The sequence below is a fragment of the Zootoca vivipara genome, chromosome 5, assembly GCF_965207765.1.
Source record: "Zootoca vivipara chromosome 5, rZooViv2.hap1.1, whole genome shotgun sequence".
NCBI classification, from domain to species: domain Eukaryota; kingdom Metazoa; phylum Chordata; class Lepidosauria; order Squamata; family Lacertidae; genus Zootoca; species Zootoca vivipara.
Genome location: NC_142588.1, coordinates 20,048,310 through 20,056,889, shown reverse-complemented (window position 1 = coordinate 20,056,889; position 8,580 = coordinate 20,048,310). Strand labels below are relative to the sequence as shown.

General features: G+C 43.8%; 1 long non-coding RNA gene across 1 annotated transcript; it reads right to left on the bottom strand.

The window, feature by feature from the left end:
• Positions 1-2,017: 2,017 nt before the first annotated feature.
• Positions 2,018-7,582, bottom strand: LOC148685603 (uncharacterized). The gene is made up of 3 exons (XR_015950156.1): positions 7,450-7,582; positions 4,225-4,281; positions 2,018-2,221 (listed from the first exon to the last, which is right to left on the bottom strand). It is a non-coding gene; the product is annotated as an uncharacterized LOC148685603 (long non-coding RNA).
• Between the last annotated feature and the right edge of the window lie 998 nt (positions 7,583-8,580).

The following is an 8,580-nucleotide window of genomic DNA, read 5'->3' as shown; positions in this document are numbered from 1 at the left end:
AAGTCTCATCGAACTCAGTGGGACTTAATTCTGAGTATAGAATTGGTCTATAAAGGAGCTTGGCTCAATTATTCACTTTAAGCTACCTCCTAGAGTTGCCAGTGAAAATGACATGGGGTAACCCCCTTGTATGCAGCCCTGAGCTCTTTGAAGGAAGCATAGGATATAAATATGAAAACTAATTTAGTGAGACTGATTTCAGTGAGATGACCAGCCCTCTTAGCGGTGGCAGAGCAAAAAGGAAGAATGGAATCTGATGCTTTTGGAGTGGAAACAAGTTGGTAGGTGAGAAAGGTGAATAGCAACGGATATTCACTGAGCAAATTCCAAAAGAAACAAGAACCTCTGGATATGCGGGCACAGTATTGTGCAGTGGGCACAGATGCACGCCATTGCCACTGGTTTGGGGGCTGTGGTCGGGCTTCCAACTGGCTCCCGGATTCACTGGCTGGGCCACTGGGGCATGAAGTGGCAAGAGTTTATGCCCATGATAATGGCAAGAATTGAGTCTCAAGGGCCCTTGATCTTCCAGTTTGGGGGAAATGATTTGGGCCAATGCAAAGGAATTGACTTAATGTGGGTAATAATAATAATAATAATTTATTGTTTACCGTATTTTTCCATGCAAAGCACACACACACCAACACCCCCCGCCCCGTGTATAAGATATCCCCTATTTTTGTGGACTCCAATTTAAGAAAATGGGGAGAATGTCCCAGAGTTGTTGAGCTTTTGGGGGGGGAGCTGAGTTGTTGCACTTTTTAAAGGTGGGAATGTGTCACAAGATCCATCTATCGTCGGTCCCCTACCGGCAGAAGCCGCAAATCGCCCGCCCAATTGTTGCAGTGACAGCCAATCGGCACCAGCACATGACGCAGCCACCAATAACATGCACAATAGCCGCTGACAATCAGCATTGCACCAACCAATCCAAAGTCCCACTGATACACTATTTGTGTATAAGACGCCCATTCTGAAACATTATTTTTAAATAAAACATTCTGTATTCCATAAAGCTGTCGCCTGTTTCGATCCCAACCAGACTTAGTGGTCTTTTATTTATCTGAGGTTGGGGTCTGGGGAGCATGATGCAAAGATAGCAGAGCCATGACACCGATAGGGCAAGATACTCCGGATGCATTCAGACACAGGAACTGTGCATCAGTTTCCCTAATTATAATGCTAACGCTTCTGCCCTGTTTTCTGGTGTTATTTTTTTACACTGCAGTACTTGTTGCAATAAGGAATTATGGCTTAGGGGCCAATCAGAGGCGTCCTTCCCATAGGGGCTAGTGGCTCATTGCGCCAGGGCACCGGCATCTCAGGGGCGCCACAGCATTGGCGGGGTGCAATAAGCCCTATGGCTCCGCTGCCGCCTCCTCTCCCCCGGCCGCAGGAATCCCCTCAGCCATTGCCCTCCAAGCCGCTGTCACCTGACGGAGCGGCGGTGGCGGCTCCCGAGGGGCCTCCTCTACATCACCGGTGCCCGTCACACCACCACTCCCGGGACACAGGAAGTGGCATGGAAACCGCCTCCTGCTCCTTGGGCCGCTGGGCAGCAGTGAGAGCACTGGCAGCGGGCTGTAGTCAAGCAGCCCCAATGGCGCCTTCCGCCCCAGGCTAAATTTTGGGAAAGGGAGGGGGCACCAGAGGGACATTTGCACCACGGCGCTGAATGTGCTTAAGACAGCCCTGGGGCCAATATACTGGAATGTCACACTAAATTTCATTCACACCAGTACGTGTAGTGTGAAAAAACCCACAAACTTCATTCGATGTTGCTACACCCCTATGTTCCCCTATGACTACCCCATGTAAACAGCAGGGAAAGTTTGCTTGCCAGCATACAGTCCCCAAATTCCATCCCTTCACTCCAACAATTCTCTGGAGCCATGGGGTTGCAAAAAGGTACAACCATGCGGAATGTTGCGGAATGCAAATAACCTGCTGAAACTGAGTTTTGGGAACCCCCAGATAGAAATCCGAATGCCAGCGTCACTCAAGAATGCCCTGCGAATGGATGGAGAAAGTTTAATGAGGGGAATGAAGGTGGGAAGGGAGAACTCAAAGCCATGTGGGCTTATGAAATGTGTTTGCCCCAATCTTCTGAAACTTTTACGTCAGTTGAGAGGAAGTGGTCCAACAGGAAGGGGTACGTTTGGCTGTCTAAATCTCTGGCAAGGCACACAGTCATGTCGCTTGGCATGTCTGGTATTTATCTCTGTAAGATAAAGAGAGGGAGAATGTTGAACTGAAAGAATTTAGCATACATGTTAAGACATTTCTCCTCATGCTCTAGCTTAAGCCACCGTCCCTTAACTTTAAAAAGCTATAAATCTAGCTCTGGCCCTGTGCAGCAGAGAATAATTATTTCCCCTCTTCTGTATGACAGTCCTTCAGGAACTTGAAGAGCAACCTCAGTCTTTTCTTCTCCCATTTCTGGAACTTATTTTCAGTCTTTCTTATTCTCCCCTATTCCTGTTTGTCTAAATCAGGCATCCCCAAACTGCGGCCCTCCAGATGTTTTGGCCTACAACTCCCATGATCCCTAGCTAACAGGACCAGTGGTCGGGGAAGATGGGAATTGTAGTCCAAAATATCTGGAGGTTCGAAGTTTGGGGATGCCTGGTCTAAATCCCATGATCTGAAATGTTGAGGACAATGACTTTTCATAAAGTAAATGAGAATGTGTGTGTATGTATACAGCGGTGCCTCGCAAGACGAAAGTAATTTGTTCCGTGAGTCGCTTCGTCTTGTGGTAATTTCGTCTTGCGAAGTGCGGTTTGCAGCAGCAAAAAAAAAAAAACCGCCGAAAAACTAGGTCTTGCGAAGCGCGGCCATAGGAAAACTTCATCTTGTGAAGCACTGAAAACATCGCAAAATGCTTTCGTCTAGCAAGTTTTTCATTGTGCAAGGCACTCGTCTTGCGAGGTACCACTGTGTGTGTGTGTGTGTGTATGAATACACACACACACTCCCTAAAAAGTAGTACCCAAAGGACTGGCTATAGTAAAAGGTAAAGGACCCCTGGACGGCTAAGTCCAGTCAAAGGCGACTATGTGGTTGCGGCGCTCATCGCACTTTCAGGCCAAGGTAGCTGGCATTTGTCCACAGACAGCTTACCGGGTCATGTGGCCAGCATGACTAAGTCACTTCTGGTGCAACAGAACACCAGAGTGCATGGAAACGCTGTTTACCTTCCTGCTGCAGTGTTACCTATTTATCTACATGCACTGGCATGCTTTTGAACTGCTGGGTTGGCAGGAGCTGGGCTGGGACAGAGCAACGGGACCTCGCTCCGTCATGGGGATTTGAACCGCCGACCTTCCAATCTGCAAGCTCAAGAGGCTCAGTGGTTTAGATCACAGCGTCACCCGCATCCCCACTGAATATGGCTAGTTCAGAAACGATACAACTATTGCTTTTTGTGACTTGAGAACTGCGGTTCTCAAGTTGCATTAGCCTTTTTTTTTTGCAGCCACACCACATTGCTGACTCATGCTCAACTTTTCACATGTGGTTTCCGTCACTTGGAAAGCTGTCTGTGGACAAACACCAGCTCCCTCGCCTGAAGCGAGATGAGCGCCGCACCCCATAGGTGAACTCAACTGGACCTAACCGTCCAGGAGTCCTTGACTTAACCTTTACCTTTACATCAGAACAAACCTGATGTCATGCAACTGCAGTAATTTATAGCTCCCACCACAGTTTTGGGATGGTATTTCCTACACCATCCATATTGAAAATTTTATGAGTTGGGAAGCAACAAATGGCACGAGGCTTGGCTCCATGAACGTGTGGGTTGTGAGCAACTCCTGCTTCCATTCTAGGTGCTAATAACTTTTAAAAGTTCCCTTTGTTTCATATACAATTAAACAAGGGATTATTATTATGACCAGAATGTAATTGAGATCAATAAGATTTTGGAACGCAGAAGCAAAGAAAATAATCAAATCATCAATTCTAGCGCATTGAGGGTCACCTTATCTAAATAATATAATTTAGTTAAATGATTGATATTGGTAATTGTATTATGAATTGATATTGTTATAATGAGGCTATTATTGGATTATAATTGAAAACTAATAAAAAAATTATTATCACATTAAAGAAAAAGTTCCCTTAGTTTCATTCTAGTTTCTGTCGGTAGGCATTTGGTGTGGTTTGCAGTAAGGAATGCCTGGCGGACACCCATATCTTTGTTCATCATTAACAAAACCATACTTCTCTTGTGATGTGCAGTCTTCATTTTGTGGCAGCAAATTCTTCTACCTTTAGGACCTAGGGAATGATTTTAAAAAAATGTTGCCGGTAAATATTGAGGGAAAATAGAGATATAGATAGATAATAAGTCATGAAAGCATCAAAAAAGTTTCAGACAAGTTTGTTCTGAATCCTGGTAAAGGGGCCCCTGACCATCAGGTCCAGTCATGTCCGACTCTGGGGTTGCGGTGCTCATCTCGCTCTATAGGCCGAGGGAGCCAGCGTTTGTCCGCAGACAGCTTCCGGGTCATGTGGCCAGCATGACAAAGCTGCTTCTGGCGAATCAGAGCAGCACACGGAAACGCCGTTTACCTTCCCACCGGAGCGGTCCCTATTTATCTACTTGCACTTTGATGTGCTTTCAAACTGCTAGGAGGCAGGAGCTGGGACCGAGCAACGGGAACTCACCCCGTCGCAGGGATTCGAACTGCCGACCTTCTGATCAGCAAGCCCTAGACTCTGTGGTTTAACCCACAGCGCCACTTGGGTCCCTGAATCCTGGTAGGATGCAGTTAATAACTAAAATCATATACAGTGACTAACAGAACAGAAATTATAAATTCTTACAGCAAAACTTTGCAGCTTCCGCCTTGACAGTTGCTCTAATAAAAATGATGCCGTTTCCAAGGGAGCAGTTCTAGAACTTTGGTGATGGAATGCAATTGATGAATCCTACAGGCCATAGAGCTACTTGCTTCAGAGATGCCCAGAAATTCAACAATGTAGCAACAAGGGAGAACTTCGGAATGGATATGCCAGACAAATTAAGCCTTGCATGGCCTCAGTTTGGAGGATAGAACCAGCATTGCTTAGCTTCGGTAAATGAAGGTCTTCTGAGCACTCCATCCTCAAAGCTGCAGAATTGCCACCTTAAGAATAGAAGCAGTTTTATAGGGGCAATGGATGAAGGTAGAAGCTGAAACGTTTTGCTGTGAGAATTTGAAATGTCTGTTTTGTTAGTTACTCATATCTATCTAATCTAATCTATCTATCTATCGAGTTATGTCAGTTATGAACAGGATAGGAAGGGCTATGGCTTATTTAAAAAAATTCCTTCAGTAGCACCTTAAAGACCAACTAAGTTTTTATTTTGGTATGAGCTTTCGTGTGCATGCGAAGTGTGCATGCACACGAAAGCTCATACCAAAATAAAAACTTAGTTGGTCTTTAAGGTGCTACTGAAGGAATTTTTTTTATTTTACTTCGACCCAGACCAACACGGCTACCTACCTATGGCTTATTTAGTGAGCATTTATCCTGATTTGCTTACACAGAGGTTAGATTATATCCATTCCTTATTGAGGATTTGTTCAGATTTGCTTGCAGGGAGGTTATCCGACAATGAGCATTTGTCCTGCATTTGCTTAATGGATGCTTATGCATCTTCCTGTTATTCATTCACCCCACACTTAACCATGCATTTTCCCGTCACATTCCTAACCACAATACGTCTCATCATTTTATTTGTTGCGCTAGGGTGCTAAAGCATTTTAGTGCACTCAAATTGGGCAAATCTAAATGCACAGTATGTGCTTGAATCCCTCCTGGAAAACGGTGTGCTCTAGCACCCTAGCGCAACAAATCCACTTTAAGAGAGAGAGGGGGGGCACAAAGCATGCTAGATGCAAAGAGCCAAGAGGCAGAGGGATTGAGCCGAATCACCAGCCAAGAATGAAAATCTGTAATGTACATAAAGAAGGATAAGGATGAAAAATTGGTGACAAACATCGCTCCCTCTGTGAGCAAACAGTCTTACAGAAGTACAGCAAATATTTATTTTTAAGGGGTTGCCTCTTGCACATGAAGCCAGCCAAATGAGGCCACAGAATTATGAGTTTCACTTGAGAAGAAAACTGGGCGATGGTTGGCCGGCTGGCTGGCACTCTGAAATGAGGACACCTCTTAGGTGGTGAGGAGACACGGCAGCATTTTGTTGTTGCTGTTCCTACTTATGAAATAGCAAAAAACAAACAAACAACAAACCAACAACAACAACAACAGATGTTGCAGAGGTTAAATTCTAGGCTCGTATTCTGAAGACTGCAGAAGGAAGCCCAGCAGTGTGACCTGGAGAAATAGAGGGTGTGTAGCTTTCCATGATTTTACACAGATTGCCATCAGAAATGCAACATCAACACAACTAATTATCATTGTTTAAGTTTCTTAAGCTGTTTTCAGCGTATTTTAAATGGTCGTAACCCACTCTAGGACCCACAATTTTCAGAATATTCACTGGTGAAATATTAGTTCTTCATCTTTGGCAGTCTGAGGGCAATTCCTCCATTCCCCATGTTTTGGTTATTCTCTTCACACATATCTCTAGTTATTAAGATGTATACAAAAGTAATCCCCATAAGCTCTTTTCCAATATACTTCTCTTTGCTATTTGCAGTCACTGGTGTGCTGCTTCTCCACAAGATTGTGTCCAAAGCAACTTGCAAGATAACATTTTATTTTTATTTTTTTAAGTACTATTCAGAATATAATATGAAACACAGACCACCTGAATGAAACTCGTGGACCATTGGTGGTCTATATATACCACTGTTTTTGGGAACTCCTGATATTAACAGTTACAGATATCAATCACAGAATCAATATAATATAAAAAAGAAAGCATATGGAACAAAAAATACAAGCAGGCTAATCATTTTATGGCAACCATGAACATATAATGGAGCAGACGTTTGAATCTTGCAATAAGTTCTACCCTGTCCCCCATGCTAGTGGCCTATTGGGCATAGGTTATTCATTTATTTAAAAATATACAAATATTTATTTAATATAAATATATTTCAAAATATATTTTATAAGTACACAGTATTTCAAATATATATAAACTGCACTTTCGTATAAAATATCATTCAGACAAAAAACCCATTATGACATCTAACACATTAGTAATAGCTGCTTGGCAAAGGATCTCGGGTTAGAAAGGCCTGTGCAAATAATCAGACATCTAAAAATGAGCAAGTGCCGCATTGGCCCGACTATAAGACGCAGCCACAAATAAGCCGTACCTTTAAAATTCATGGCTTATTTGCGGGTGCGGCCCACCTCCCAGCACTACCGCCCTGATGGCAACAGAGCACTGGGTCGGAGAGACTTTTGGCGCAACCCGGCAAATAAGTCCTTGTGAAAATAAAGCCCTGCCAAGTGTTCCTCGCTGTGGAGTCTATAGCTTACCTGCGCTTTCAGCTGAAAAGGTCCCGAGGCAGAGAATCAAGATGACTAGGAAGCCGAGGAGGTTCAAAAACTTCATGGTTCCACCCGGCTGCAGACTGTCACCCAAAAGGACTCAGGCAGTTGTTGCTGTTCACCAACAGCGATGCAACATTTATTTATTGGGGCGGCCAGGTATGATAAAACATGATTGCCGTAGGAGCCTCGGCCTTTGTACTGGTTTATTCAGGATTAACAGCTCAGAGCTGGACATCTGCCAATATATATCATAAAGCAGCTTCACTGCTTAGATCCTGGATTTTGGGACTAATAAATCAAACCCCGCTTCTCTCACAGGGAAGGTGGAAAGAGAGAGAGGCCTTGAGCGGGGAAAAGGTCTATTTGTTTCACAAGCCTGGACTTTTATAGGACTCAGTGAGGACAACTGCTTTCTCCAATCAGGTGTTTTGCACTACAATTCCCATAATCTCTGTCCCTTGACAGAGGGAGTGATATTTTTCACCAATTTTTCACCCTTGATTATTCTTCTTTATGTACATTATAGAAGCAGGACATTCCAGGATCAAATCAGAAACCAGGACAGCCTCTGTCAACAGGTGACGGGGAGGGAAATGAACATCATATCTTAATTTATTAATCCAACAAAAACAATACATATGGTCTTAACATCTTCCCCAAATCTGTCACTCCCAACAGAAATAATATCACCCATATTTCAATACATCCGTTTTCATATGAATTCCCCCCCCCCCGGCACAAGTACATAGGTTAATTTATATGTCACTGTGGCATTCCAGGATCAGAGCATTATCAACTGTAAATAATAAAATTCTAGCACAGCACTATAATGTCAAAGTTTATGATTAACAGAAGGACCGGAACCTTTGCAAATACTTTCGTAAAACACCTCCTGGGCGGAAGGTGTGCAGTCTCATCAGGATAGTGTCAAAGTCCAAAAGGCCACGCACAATGAATGCTTTTTTAAAAAAATGAAGTTCAAAATAAGGTGTGACAGTAGCACACCTTTCTTTGCTCAAAGGAGCACAGCCAATGTAGATGCCTATGATTCACAACCCATCAATGGTTTCAAGGCACTGGGGATCAAAGCTTTCATTTTCCCCTGTGGAACACTCA